Source organism: Terrapene carolina, unplaced genomic scaffold, assembly GCF_002925995.2.
Source record: "Terrapene carolina triunguis isolate 2854851 unplaced genomic scaffold, T_m_triunguis-2.0 Scaffold53, whole genome shotgun sequence".
Taxonomy (NCBI): domain Eukaryota; kingdom Metazoa; phylum Chordata; order Testudines; family Emydidae; genus Terrapene; species Terrapene triunguis.
The window spans coordinates 11,966,775-11,982,696 of record NW_020664404.1 but is presented as its reverse complement, the minus strand read 5'-3'; positions in this window follow the sequence as shown (position 1 = coordinate 11,982,696).

The window sequence follows — 15,922 nt, the reverse complement described above, 5'->3', positions numbered from 1 at the left end:
TTAGAGATTAGCCGCATGGAGCTCGGAGTTTGAATAAGCCCACAAAATTTGAACAATCTTCACCATTGCCCACACTTCTTACATCTGCAGGAAGGGACTTGGATTCTCTAAGGGGAAAACTGTTTTGGGAGATATTTGCAGTGCTTCCTGCTTCTGTCTGGGCTGATATACCAAAAGCATGAACAACCTTTCTTGCCATAATGTCCCCTTAGGATCTTCTGTTCAGTGAAGCCCCAGTGTTAGCTCAAATCCATGCAAGAAGAAGGGTGGAGACTGAAAAGTCAGCACTGGGGTACTGTGATGAGCAAAACACATGGTTCACAAGGTACAGGTACCTGCAATTACATCTGCTATCAGCAAAAATTGAGCTATTGTACTGTTCGTTTAAAACTAGAGAGGGGATGGGCAGGGGAAAGGGGGGGGGGCAGAGGAAACAGACCATAATATTATGAAGTGCTTTGTGAAAACTGCAAATGGATGGGTGTGTTTTCCGTCTACCTAGGCTCTGCCTTGGAAGAGTTTTTCACTATAATTGTAATTTATGTTTTCCTTCGTCCTTGTAAAATGGTTTAGTGGTTTGGAAATGATTTAAAGGAGGAATAAATATGCAAAACCAGAACAGGTTTCTGTCAAACTGCAACTCCTTTCGGTGCAGACAGAATGCAAGGCACCTTGCGCAGATCGATAGCTTGAGGGAACAAATAATTTTGTCTGGCTTATGTGACATCCTTAAAACATTTCTGATCTAATACTGACCTAGTCAAAGTATATTAAATGTTGTGGGTGTTTCTTTAGATCGATTTTGAGAGAGTGCTATTGCAAACAAATTTGGGGGCGGGTGGGATTATGTCTGTTGGCCTCTAGAACAAAACTGGTTTATTTTTTTCTACAAGAGTAAAAAATACTTTCAGTCAATGAAGACAGCTGACGGGGGAGTACCCCATAAGCATGCATGTGTGGACACACACACACACACACACACATATATACAGAGCTTTTGCCAACCAATTGATTTCAAAGGCTGGCTAGGAAAACTAGGCCAATTGCTGATCAAAAAGGAAGGACACTGATTCTTCAGAAGGTACAGCATGTAAACATGGTCAACTGAAATCCAATCTAAAGGGGATAGGTCGAGTGGACAATGCCAGGAAACTCTTGACAGTTTGGGGTATTTTTCCAGGCTACAAAGCCTCAGCTATAGAGAATAGCATGCGCTGGTTTTGAAGAAAGTCTTGCTTTGTCTCCTTTTGAGACCAGACTTATAAAAGAACTCATGACCAGATGATCAAGTGCTCAGCACACACAGCTATAGCCAGATGGTCAAAAGAATTCAGCTCCCATGTAGGCATGTCATTATGGGCCAGGTTTTCCAAAGTGCTCAGCACCCAGCAGCTCCCATGGTGACACAAATGGCTGGATTTTCAACAGAGATCAGCACCCAATGTGCTGAGTTTTTTGGGTAGCTAAATGGGAAAATCTGTAGCTGAGACCTTCTGAAAATTCCAACCTTATATCTTCAAACAAAGTCAACCTCGCCCAATCCAGTTTTATTTTTGACAGATTTAAGATTACTTTTTAAAAACAAGTTCTCATTTTCACAGGGACTTCTGCACTTTCTGGTTCAGTTTGGGACCAAAACCAAGGGCCATATGCCATAATAAGGCAGTAAATATCATGATACCTCTATATAAATCCATGGTAGAATCATAGAATATTAGGGTTGAAAGAGACCTCAGGAGGTCATCTAGTCCAATCCCCTGCTCAAAGCAGGACCTACACCCACTAAATCATCCCAGCCAGGGCTTTGTCAAGCCTGACCTTAAAAACCTCTAAAGATGGAGATTCCACCACCTCCCTAGGTAACCCATTCCAGTGCTTCATCACCCTCCTAGTGAAATAGTGTTTCCTAATATCCAACCTAGACCTCCCCCACTGTAACTTGAGACCATTGCTCCTTGTTCGGTCATCTGCCACCACTGAGAACAACCAAGCTCCATCCTCTTTGGAGCCCCCTTCAGGTAGTTGAAGGTTGCTATCAAATCTCTCCTCACTCTTCTCTTCTGTAGACTAAATAACCCCAGTTCCCTCAGCCTCTCCTCGTAAGTCATGTGCTCCAGCCCCCTCATCATTTTCGTTGCCCTCTGCTGGACTCTCTCCAATTTGTCCACATCCCTTCTGTAGTGGGGGGACCAAAACTGGACGTAATACTTCAGGTGTGGCCTCACCAGTGCCAGTACGCCCACCCCTTGAATATTGCCTGCAGTTCTGGTTGCCCCACCTCAAAAAAGATATATTACAATTGGAAAAAGTACAGAGAAAGGCAACAAAAATGATTAAGGGGATGGAACAGCTTCCATACAAGGAGAGATTAAAGAGACTGAGACTGTTCAGCTTAGAAAAAAAGATAACCAAGGGGAGATATGATAGAGGTCCATAAAATCATGAATGGTGTGGAAAAAGTGAATAGGAAATGTTATTGACCCCTTCACATAACACAAGAACTAGAGGTAATCTGATGACATTAATAGGCAGCAATTTTGAAATGAACAAAAGGAATTGTTTCTTTACACAGCACACAGTCAGCCTGTGGCACTTGTTGCCATGGGATGTTGTGAAGACCAAAAGTATAATTGGGTTCAAAAAAGAATTAGATCAAGTCCTGGAGGATAGGTCCATCAAAGACTATTAGCCAAGAGGGTCAGGGAGGCTGCCCCATGCTCTGGGTGTCACTAAACCTCTGACTGGCGGAAGCTGGGATTGGATGACAGGGAATGGACCAGTCGAATTTCCCCTGTTCTATTCATTCCCTCTGACACACCCAGCATTGGCCACTGTCAGAAGACAGGATACTGGGCTAGATGGACCATTGGTCTAACCCAGTATGGCTGTTCTTATTTGCTTTCCTTATATTCCCTTCCTCTGCCCTTTATTGATTTGTGCCTTTTAGACTAGAAAATTGCCTCTTTCCTAGGTTTGTGAAGAGCCTGGCAAAATGTGGCCCGCATCCTGATAGTCACCTTTGATGACTTCCAGAATATAAATAACCTATACAAACCTTACATGGGCTGGGATGACCTATCTGAGGGATCACCTCTCCGTGTGCCACATGCCATAGACCTGGCGTGACTGAGTTGGTACCTCCATGTCCTAGAAGAAAGGGACCATTTTCTGTGTGGGCTCTGAGGCTCTTGACCTTGTGTCCCCTTTGGGCCATAAAAAAAAATCCAAATTTGGAGCCTGGGGGCTGTTTGATAAAGGTTTTGGATGGGGCTGAGGGACACTTCCTAAATGCTGAAGTAAGGGGTAGCTGGCTGAGTTGCTGTGGAACTGATGATATTTGTGCTGCTTATCGGGCCCCGCAACCCCGGCCGAGCGCGGCAAGTCCCGCAACCCACTACCTCGGCCAGAGCGCGCCAAGTCCCGCGGCCCCGCTCCCCCGGCCGGAGCACGGCAAGTCCCGTGGCCCCGCTCCCCCGGCCGGAGCACGGCAAGTCCCGTGGCCTCGCTCCCCCGGCCGGATGATGTAGTGATGATGCTAAGCGCACCTAGGTTAGCACCTGGCTAGGTGTTTTTGTTATTTTAAATCTAAATAAATAATAAATAATAAACACTACTCCTGGTTACTTTTGTTGCATAGCCATGGCCTAAGTAATTTACTAAAATTAATTTGATTGGTTCACTGAAGGCAAGAGCGACTCCTGAGACAACTCCATGGGGGTCAGATTTACAGAGTATCTTCCAGAAGTCATGGGGAATTGGCATTGTATAAAAACCAGAAGAGAAAATAACGTTTGTGCCTTTCAGTGCCCCTGAGTGCTCAGTCAGTACACACACAAATGACTGCATAACCACTGACTGCACAGACAAATGACTGCACACATACATTTTGCCTGTACAAATTCCAGAGGCCTTTTGAAAATTCTCCCTAACTATTTTAAACTCCTTTTCACATTTCTTGTGAAAATGATTCTCAAAGATCATGGAAAGTCCTGAGATGTGTTCTTCTTCTTCTTCTTCTTTTTAAAAGTTTTTGCTGCAGACTGCTGTGATGGTGACATTCCTTTCAAACTGGAATAACTAACCTGTCACAGCCTACAAATGCTGACAATACAGCACTGTGTGGGGTTGACTTAATAAACCTCATTTACATTCATTTTGATTCACTCAGGCATTGAAAAACATTTCATGGGGAAAAAAAAGTAACTAGGAACCTCTCCAAGCTGACATGATGTTTGCTGATACGATATGAACGGACTTAATAGCAGCACGTATGAGAACATATATTCCTTACAATATTTGCAAATGTGCTACTTTTTATTTATTTGCAAAATGTTCTTGCACTGGTGCTATCTGTGCTACAGAAGCCATGCAGTGAGAGCTTTCCCCAGACAATCAGGCCAATATTCCTGAATACTGACCAGGCAGTGCAGTCTACAGAACCCAGTCAATTATCCCCCCTCTAGGCCAACAAAGACATGTTGGCAGCCTTGTCATGTGCATACACATTCACTGGGGAATGGAATGAGTCCTCTCATGAACTTTACTTTGACCCCCAAACAGTGTGTCTGAAGGGCTGGAGAAAGCTTGCAGGGAAAGTCTGCAGCATGACCGAAAAACAAGCGAGAAAGTTTATCTTAGATCTAAGAGTGCTTATGCGGAGCCTGATTTTCCTCTCGCTTATGCTGGCTTCACACTGCCGTTAGCGCCATTAGCATTAATTGAGTTACTCCTGATTTACACCAGTGTAAGTGAGATCAAATTAGCCCCATGCAGCTCTCTGTCTTGTCTTCTGTGCATAGTTTTTTTTCCACAGAATAGGATTATGTGGCAGAACACATAGGGCTCATTTTGTTTCTCTTGCCTGATTTGCATCACATAGACAGTTTAATTTCCAGCACCAGCTCAGAGCAATTGACAACAGAAAGACACCAAAAAAGCATCGCAAAGAAGCAAGTCAGGGAAGCACATGCAATCAGAGAACCATCCCCAAGGTGCCAGAACTGGAATAATCAAAGGACAATGGCCAGGTATAGAGAAGGAAGTTGTATTCAGCTGACAGTGTGCATGACTCAATGTTATGCAGTGGAAAACTCTGACCATTGATTTTAGAGCAAATGTAAAAGCAAAGGAGCTGTGTCGTATTGTATGATACTCATCCACAAGCCTATCCCCCTTCTGGGTTCTGGGAGCAGGAGATGGGCAGAGATAAGAGGGTGGAGATCGGCTGGCTGGGTACAAGCGTTGTCCCATGGAGTTCTACCTCAGGGACACCTTCAACTATCAGGCTATGGCTACATTTAAAACACTGCTGTGGCATAGCTGCGGCCCTGCAGCTCTGTTGTTGTAGCACTTCAGTGTAGACACTTACTACAGCTCCCATCGCTGTAGTTAATCCACCTCCCTGAGAGGCGATAGTTAGGTTGATGGAAGAATTCTTCTGTTGACCCAGCACTGCTTACACTGGGGGTTAAGTTGGCTTCACTTGGTCTCTCAGGGGTGTGGATTTTTCACACCCCTGAGAGATGTAGTTATACTGATGTAACTTTTCAGTATAGACCAGCCCTTATAAGGAACAGTTAGTGGCTGTGGCTTCCATACATTACTTCTCCCAATCATATATCATTCTCTGGGTATGGAGTCGCATTATTAGCAAGGGTTTGTTATGCAGGGCTGAAAACACCAATAAGTTTGCATCATGATGGTACAAGGTCATTATGTCACGGCGGATGCATGGATTTCAGGTATTTCCCTACACTGCACCTGAACTGGGTTGGGTTTTTTAATGCTCTGAAGACTTGTCCCTCTATAGTGATTCTGCTGAACAAAGCTTTTGTCTCAGGGATAGACAGATACAATCTGACCCACAGATGGTGTGCTGTAGATCTGTCTACTTAGGGTGGATGCTGTATCTCAGCAACTAGAGTGGCTGCTCCAAAGCAGGCAGTACCTGTTATTCAGTGGCCTGTGCAAACCTCAGAGTGAGGTAAAAAGGAAAGAAACCGAAGACAAAAAGACCCAGAAGACCATGCAAAATGGCAACTCTGGGTCAAGTTTGTCCCTTCTGTCATTTTTCTGCTGCTCCCCATTGCTCCCCAAGTTGCAGACAAGCCTCAGGTCTGCTCTACACTGATGATTGGTAAACTATTATGTAGATATCTGACCCAGGGACCCTGTAAAACCCTCTGCCCCCTATGCCCTCTGCCAGGTGGGATCAAGGGATTCATAGGTCACAATTGCATCAGTGCAGCTATACCTGTGGCTGGCTATTGATTGCTGGAATTAGAGGCAAAGGGTGGCATGGGAGGTGTCTACTGAGAGCCAGTTGCTCACTGATTGTCATAAATATTATCCAGACATACATTCTGCAATGATTAAGGAATTATGTATCTATCCTGAAAATCACGCTCTTAAGGTCTTGGAGTTAAGGCAAGTCACCAGGAGGTGACAGAGAAATATTCCTTTCAGGCAGGAGATACACAAATGTCCAGACCTAGAGTATCTGCCTATTATGTAATAAGTGTCTGCTATTTGCACACTGAGCTGGGTGTGGACAGAGAGACTGCGAAATGAAGAAAAGAGTAAATCTACAGGAATAAATGAACAGCAGGGAGGTGTCCCGTTTATGAATAAAGACAAATGATCATTCTGGGATATCTAGGAGTGCAAAGGGACACACGGAATCCTTCTCTGAGGAGACAAACTGACAGCGGACGTGCCTTATGAAAGGAGAGTCACAGCCAGCTTGGCTCTAAAGCATTGCGAGGATTTTGAGTGCGCAATACTCAGCAAGACATGAGAGTCTCAGGTTAATTCAGCCTCGGCTCTAGAATGTGTGTTATGATTTTATTTTATACGGAGCCATTGTTTCCAGTACTTCTACTTGCTCCTGCTTGAAGCTCTGCTTTGCTGACTAAATTTAGATCTATTCATAGTGAGATGAAGTAGAAGTGCTGTGTGTATAGCGGAGTGGTGGTCTGAGGGAGGAACTGGTGAGCTGGACTGCACTATTTCTTTGGAAGCAGCAAATCTTTGAGCATCTCCCTGGAGTGTCCAGTCCCTGGTCCACTGGCCACTCACAGTATTCAAAGGTCTTGAGAGTAGGAGTGTGCCAGCCGCTAAGCTGTAGAGTGACAGCAGGGCTTGTGAGGCCTGTGGGGTGGGGGGAATGCTGGTGCTGCCCAAGACCAGGGGAGTTGAGGAGCTGACCCATGGCAGGCACAGACGACGGGTCCTCACGCTAAGGGCAGGTGATAGTGAGGTTTCTAGTGTAGACAGGCTAAGCTTTGATCTGCAACAATGGAGACTGCAGCATGGGTGAGCTCCAGCATGGCTGTTCTTGTCCACAGTTGACATTTGCAATGCTGCATCAGCAGCTGGCCATTGACAGCTGGAATCAGGGCAAATCCCCAGTGCAGACAAGGCCTCAGTAAGCAACATGAATGACATGGCTGGTAGAGGTCCAGACGGTGCATCCCCCTTTGTGCTTAGACAAGTAACTTTTGTGGGACACTCCCCAGGGGAATCCAGGTCTGTGAGGCACCTCACCATTACTTGCCCTGAGCATGAAATGGTCTTGTGTGTGCCTGCTGCAGCTCAGCTCCCTGAAATCAACAGCCTCTGCCCACACAAGCCCTGCTGTGCAGCTCTCTACAGACCTCGCTGTCTCCGTTCAGGCTAGTAACAGGCAAACACCAACCCTTGAGTCCCTGGAGCATTCCCTCTGTAGTATCCAGCCTCGTCATTGGACACTCACAGAAATTACCAGGTAGGCTGTCCCTGAAGGAACAGAGCACCCACAACTAGACTGGTCCAACTCAGGATCAGACCCTTTATAATAACACAGCCTTTGCTAATAAACTGATGTTTGTTCTCACTATAAGTAGATCATAGTGCTAAGATTATAAGAAATAGCGAGTAAGACTAGTCAGGACAACAGATTACATGTGAAACAAAGCATCAAACACAGTCCTAGATCTACACTTAGTAATGGTTACTTTCCCGTTTAACAGAGTAGCTTCCTTCCCTAGGATTCATTCTTTGATCAAGCCGATCATTTTCCATCATAACCAGGATCCAACTTTTCATGAACACCCCATTCCCTTTATTGATATATTCCTCAAGAAATGAAGGACACAGGGGTCCTTTTTCCTTCCTCCTATATCCCAAAGTTCATTGCCTTTGTACCCAAGAGACAAGACAACCCACTGTGGTTTTAGTCTTGGGTGTCTTCCCATGTTGACTTCACATCCTTGTGTTGACTTGGAATGCAAATGTAGCTCCCACTTTGTTTGGCTTTACAAGGCTTAATCTACATCAGAGACCCAGCCGCACAGGTGATTCTACATCCCCTTGTCTGGCAAAATCTGCTTGTCAACCCTACCAGGGACACAGATTCTAAAACACACTTTCAGCACAGAGATACGACGTCTTAAATATCCCCCATCCATCCATCCATCCATCCCACAGCGATTACAAGTATGATATAGGCTTTTATCAGACACCTTTCATGACCCTTTGTGGTTCAATACTATGAAAGTAGTGTGTTAGGTGCAGTAAGTTTGTCAGGCCTCATAGGCTTTGCGGATACAGAATAGTAAACCCATCACTAGCTGGCATTCCAGGATTCTTAGGGTCACACTTTGTGTGAAACCAAAAACACAATTAGAATTAAAGACTCATGAGGAAAGAGCGATTATGCTGCCAGCTCTCCTCACCTCCCTCCCAATCCAGTCCGCTGTCAGTATCTGTCTGACTCCAGCCTGAGGAATTGAATAACAATGGCAAACACTTTGTATCTGCAGAACAGATATTGATTAACATTCAGACCTACGAGCGCTCTCCTGGTTCGATGGCTGCAAGCATTTTCTTTAGACCAGGAGAGGGAGGAAGAAAGGAGAAACTCAGGGACAGCTGTAATGCATGGAGAGTAACGATATTTCAGTGAGACCGTGGCCCGTTGTAACACCGAGGATCTTGAAGGGCTTTGTGAGCATGAATGAAGTAAGAACCACCACTTTTCAATATTTATAATGACTCATGTCCAATAAATGACAAATTTGCACATTTGCACAATGTATCTATCGACTCGAGGTTTCTGATCCAGGCAGGATGGCGTAATGGCAACCACCAGTGTTGCTGTATTCACAGGAAATGGGGCCTTGCTCTTGAAAATGGGGAAGGCAGAAAACCCTGCTGGTGGGGAGGGATGGTACTATTATCTATTCAGAGAATATACACAGATTTTAGTTCCCAGCTAACCATAAGGGGATTGTTCAGTCTCCACGGCCCATTCAACCAGACAGCCAACTGGTGTGATCTCCACCAGCCCATTTTGCATGGAAACTCAATCACAAAGCACCAGTGAGGTACAGGCCTGTATCCTGTTACCGATCCTTTGAGCTCTCAAAGGCGAGACATAGAATCATAGGACTGGAAAGGACCTTGCGAGGTCATCTAGTCCAGTCCCCTGCACTCATGGCAGGACTAAGTATTTTCTAGACCATCCCTGACAGGTGTTTGTTTAACCTGCTCTTAAAAATCCCCAATGATGGAGATTCCACAACCTCCCTAGGCAATTTATTCCAGTGCTTAACCACCCTGACAGCTAAGACATTTTTCCTAATGTCCAACCTAACCCCTCCTTGCTGCAATTTAAGCCCATTGCTCCTTGTCCTATCCTCTGAGAGGGGACATGATAACAGTTTTCAAGTACATAAAAGGTTGTTACAAGGAGGAGGGGGAAAAATTGTTCTTCTTAACCTCTGTCTTCTCTTTACCAGACTAAACAAACCCAATATTTTCAATCTTCCCTCACAGGTCATGTTTTCTAGACCTTTAATCATTTTTGTTGCTCTTCTCTGAACTTTCTCCAGTTTGTCTACATCTTTCCTGAAATGTGGCGCCCAGAACTGGACACAATACTCCAGTTGGGGCTTAATTAGCACAGAATAGAGTGGAAGAATTACTCCTCATGTCTTGCTTACAACACTCCTGCTAATACATCCCAGAATTATGTTTGCTTTTTTTTGCCAGCAGTGTTACACTGTTGACTCATATTTAAGCTTGTGATCCAATATTATCCCCAGATCCCTTTCTGCAGTACTCCTTTCTAGGCAGTCATTTCCCATTTTGTATGTGTGGAGTGCAACTGATTGATTGTTCCTTCCTAAGTGGAGTACTTTGCATTTGTCCTTAATGAATTGCATCCTATTTACTTCAGACCATTTCTCCAGTTTGTCCAAATCATTTTGAATTTTAATCCTATCCTTCAAAGCACTTGCAACTCCTCCCAGCTTGGTATCCTCCACAAACTTTATAAGTGTACTCTCTGTGCCCTTATCTAAATCACTGATCCTTAGGTTCACACCAGAATGGCTCTTGTTTAGCACCTTATCCTTTGCCCTTCCCTTCACACAGTCTATTGGGAGTTAACCTGTGGTTTAATTGCCGCTGGTTGTTTTTTCAGTCTCTGAGATGTTTTCAGTCAAACATTTGAATTCAACCCGGCCCTGCTATCATGGTCACAACCACCTCCAGATAGAGGGGAATTGACAAAGCAGCAGGACGAGGGGAAAACTGAGACATATTATTCTTCATCGGGGACTCTCATTTTGCTGCCTTTATTTGAAAGCGCTCATTTCCTACATCTCTTGGCGAGAGTTCTCATCGACCAGTGACCCCTACACACCTATGCTGATCAATAGTCCACAGTATCTTATTGACACGTCCACTGACAGCTTTCACTGTGCATAGGAATCGGGGGCCCGGAAGCCGACCACAATCCATTAAGGGCTGCTTGAAGAACGGGGAAGACTCCACTCTGATATTGACACTGTAAATGGAGACAGTTTACTTTAGCACTCAGGGAAGATGCATTTGTTAAGGGAACCCATAGATTTCATTACTGTTTAATAGCAGCTGCTGCGTAAAGGAAGGGAATTTCTTCTATGTAAAGGCAGCATTTACCCCATCGTAATAAATGCATAGCGGCTATCCAGGGCTTCCGGGTTTCCAGCTTCTGAGCATCCTCAACTCCTGTTGAAGCCAATGGGCCAAAAGGTTGCCCCATGGGATACACCCATCTGATCCTCGGCGATAGCCCTCGCTCAGTGCTCTGCTCCATAGGTGGGGAATTCCTTCCTGACCCCATAGTTGTGGGTCGAATCACTATGGTCAATCACCTAATCCTGTTGTGAAGTTGCAGTCTATATGGTTTTATAAAAATATTCTAATGAGTGAATATAATGTAACTGGAATATGCTTCATGCAAAAGGTCTCTTGTAAGTTATCATTACAAAGCTTATAATCTACTGAGTGTGATCATCCTATTTGTATAAATGTACCACTCTTGTATCTGAAACTAGAAATATGAAATATAACTCCGAGGTCCTATTGTAATTATGCAAAGTGTGGGCCATTAATGGTGGTTTGGAATCTTGATGACTCCCATTAACCAGGACAATTGTCTGCAGATGGCTGTGTTTAACTGTAAGTTTTCCTGTATACGTGTGTGCTGGCAAGTGGGCAATGAAGTCTTGCAGTGACATGATCATGTCACCTGAACTGGAATCCATCTTTAACCTGGTGTCTTTCCATTGAGAAGGAGGGGGTGGGAACCCAGAGAGGGACAAAGGATTCCCCCGCCTTATGCAAAAGATATATAAAGGGGTGGAACAGAAAAAAGGAGGGAGAGGAGCCATCATGAAGAATCCCCTAGCTTCCACCTGAGCTGGAACAAGAGCTGTACCAGGGGAAAGAATTGTGCCCAGGCCTGGAAGGTGTCCAGTCTGAGGAAAAAAACTTACTGAAGCATCTCTAATGGTGAGATTATCTGTATTCAGTTTGATTAGACATAGATTTGCGTGTTTTATTTTATTTTGCTTGGTGACTTACTTTGTTCTGTCTGTTACTACTTGGAATCACTTAAATCCTACTTTCTTTATTTAATAAAATCACTTTTTACTTATTAATTAAGTCAGAGTATGTATTAATACCTGGGGGAGCAAACAACTGTGCATATCTCTCTATCCGTGTTATAGAGGGCGAACAATTTATGAGTTTACCCTGTATAAGTTTTATACAGTGTAAAACAGATTTCTTTGGGTTTAGACCCCATTGGGAGTTGGGCATCTGAGTGTTAAAGACAGGAACACTTCTGTTACTTGCCCCAAAGCTGCAGGTTTACCTGAAAGCAGCTAATTCAGACCCTGGGTCTTTGTTGGAGCAGATGGGTGTGTTTGGCTCAGCAAGACAGGGTGCTGGAGTCCTGAACTGGCAGGGAAAGCAGGGGTAGAAGTAGTCTGGGCACATCAGGTGGCAGCTCCCAGGGGGTTTCTGTGATCCAACCCGTCACACCTGTAAACAACCTGCCAAGGACTCTGCCTTCTTCCTGCCTAGAATCACCTTCACCCTGGCCTGCCCAGCTCCAACCCTATTCCCGGATGTTGATAGCCCTTGATCCTGCAAGTCCTTGTGCAGTGCAAAAAATCATTGTGCTGCAAAGGCTCGATGTGTGCACAAGTAAGGTTAAGCACTAGGTACAAGGTCAAACCCTCAGAGGTTTAAATCAGCATAGCTCCACTGAGCTGCATCACTTTACACCAGCTGAGGATTTGGCCGACAGTCTTCGACGCTGAGTGGAAAATGTCTCAAAAATCCTTGCACACCCACTCCCTTAATTCTCGAGTGCCACAAAGACTAAAACTAGGATGTGAGTAGAGAATCTGTTTATCTGTCTAGTTTTTATTCCTGTCTCATCACCATGGCTAGAGAGACAGGATCTCACGGTCAAGGCACTGGACTGGTTTAAATCCTGGCTCCTCCTCAAGCTTCCAAAATGACAGTGGGCAAGTCACTGAATCTTTTTGTGCCGCAGTTTTCCATTTGTAAAATAGGGATCATAATCTTTCCTTTATCCCGTCCTTTGTCTGATTTGTCTTGTCTGGATTATAAATTCTTCAGGTCAGGGGCTAACTTTGGTTGGGGCTTGTAGGAACCACTGTAATACAATAATAACAATGGTATCTGAGCACCCGGCTGGTTTTAGAAAAGAGAAATATTAACAAGTATATTAGAGGGACAAGGTGGGTGAGGTAATAACTTTTATTGAACCAACTTCTGTTGGTGGAAGGGACAAGCTTTCGAGCTTCACAGAGCTCTTCTTTAGGTCAGTATGTTAGGCTCACTACAGATAGCTAGATAGCTGTATCTCTATAATATATATATATAGTATACATGAGTGCATGCACATATATATGTATTTATGCATACTATTTCTCTTTCTCTGTTGTGACTCTATAGCCATATCTATACAGTCACACACTTGCATGTAATCAGGAAAGCTATGTCTCAAATAAATAAGTTTAGCATGAGCTTCATTATCCTCAATGCAAAATACAAATGTTTAGTACTGGTTGGAAAATTTGTTTGTTGGGGGGGGGGGGCGAGACGGTTGGTGGGAAATTTCAATGAAAACACATCTTTTTATGTATCAACATTTCTGCAGAATTTTTTCACTTTTTGCTGAAAATCAGAAAGACCACAAAACCGAAAAATTTCAGCCAAAACCCTAAATATTTTGCTTCCAAAATTGTTTGGGTTTTAGCCAATTTCTTTTCAATTTGGAGCTGTTTTTGACTCAATTTGGGCAGAGAGAGTTCAGGTTTTCTGGTGAAAAATTTCAAGGAAATCAGACTTTTTTTCCATGAAAATTTTCAGTTAGTTGAAAATCCAATTTTCTGTTTTAAAAATTAAAGTAGAAAATTTTCCCTCAGCCCCAGCTCCATCTCCAGGGACAGGTTCCACAGCTGAGTTCCAGCTGCCAAGGAAAGCTCATGCTCACGAGTCTTACCCTGGTAGCTGGAAGCTCTATTGTTCTAGTGGGGTAAGTGAGTTTGAAAGATGTCTATACACGAATGATAATAACGAGCTGCCCTCGTTAGCCATACTCCTGCTCCTAGGCAGGAATAATGTTGTGGGTACATTCTCATTAATGCTGCATCAGGTTCCTCCACCTTCCTGTCCTACACATTTTGCTTTGCTCATGTGACTTTCCTCTCCTGTACTGCGCAGGACTGAGGCTCATAAGGAGGACATCAGGTGCAGTGACATCATGTGGAGCAGCACACCTTGCGTTTGCAGTATTTCTCCCCAGCGCGTGCCTTTGCAGCCCACCTCTAATCCAGCTCGCTCAGGGAGGGAGGAGAGTACGAAAAAAAAAAATTCATGAAAGAATATTGAACTTCTAATGCACAGTAATTACCAAATGATCCTATCTCAGAAGCGATGGGGCCCCATGGGATTTATTGCTATACTAACAGTGGTTTTCCACTGCATTACTTAATGAATAATGTCTAGGTTAATAGCACACCAAAAAAGCCAACTCCAATGTAATTATTATTTCTCCTAATGCAGCCACTTCTTACATAAATACCCATCTCTCTTTACTAGGTTGTTGTTTAAAAATGGTTTCTATTAAATTGCTATCAGGGATAAGACATTTATTAATTATTATTATTATTATTATTATTATCTTAACTTTTGCTGCACAGTGTAATTTCCCCAGTTCCTGGTGCTTCACCAGAACCAATTTACTTTGCAGATTCCCTCCTACTGCAACCACAATAGCCCTCTGCCCTGCTACCTGGTCTCCTAAAAGCTGCAAGGAGCTCAGCTGTACAAACAGCCTAGTTTCTGTTTATTTTGGTAGCCTTACGAAATATTTATGGAGAGTTATTCGAGCAGAAAGGCTGAATGGAGATCATTGCAATGTGTCAAATTAAGGAGTGCTTAATGCTGCCTAATCTCCTGGTAATTACTGTTGTGGCAGCGGATGGCATTAGAGCTGGGTAAGAAAGCTAATGCTAGTCACATAGAAGCCTGGCTGGATGTCACTGGCAGGCTGACTGTGGAGTGAGAGCTCTTGTGATCAGACAAGTCCAGCAAATGGCTCTTTTATCACTCTCTCTATACATAAACCTATTTTCTCATCAGCATCCTGAATTATTAGTGTGCCTTATTATTTATATTACAGCATAAGAACAGCCATATTGAGTCAGACCAATGGTCCATGTATCCCAGTATCCTGTCTTCCAACAGTGGTCAATGCCAGATGCTTCAGGGGGAACGAATAGAACAGGACAATTTACGAAGTGATCCAACCCGTGGTCCAGACCAAGCTCCTGGCAGTCAGAAGTTTAGAGACACTGCAAACATGGGGTTGTATCCCTGCCCATTTTGGCTTATAGCCATTGATGGACCTATTCTCTGTGAACTTATCTCATTCTTTTTTGAACTCAGTTATACTTTTGACCTTCACAACATCCCCTGGCAGCGAGTTCCACAGGTTGACTGTGTGCTGTGTGAAGAAGTACTTCCTTCTGTTTGTTTCAAAACTGCTGCCTATTAATTTAATCAGATGACCTCTAGGGCTTGTGTTATGTGAAGGGGTACATAACACTTCTCTAGTCACTTTCTTCACACCATTCTTGATTTTATCGATCATATCACCCCTTAGTCGTCACTTTTCTAAGATGAAAAGTCCCAGTCTTTTTAATTTCTCCTCATATAAAAGCTATTCCATTCCGCTAATCATTTTTGTTGCCCTTCTCTGTAACTTTTCCAATTCTAATATATCTTTTTGGAGATGGGGCGACAATAACTGATTGCAGTATTCAAGGTGTGGGTGTACCATGGACTTACGTAGTTCATTTATAGTGTCTGTTACTATGTGTTATACAGCACGTAGTACAAAGGGGCCCTGATCTCAGTTGGGCACCTAGATACTGACATTCCCTGCCCCAGTGATCTTACAATTTACAAAGACAAGGTAGACAAAAGAAGTTTTATGATCCCCATTGTATAGATGTAGAATTGAGGCACTGAGATATCATATGAGCCAGCTCATCAGAGTAAATGATATCTG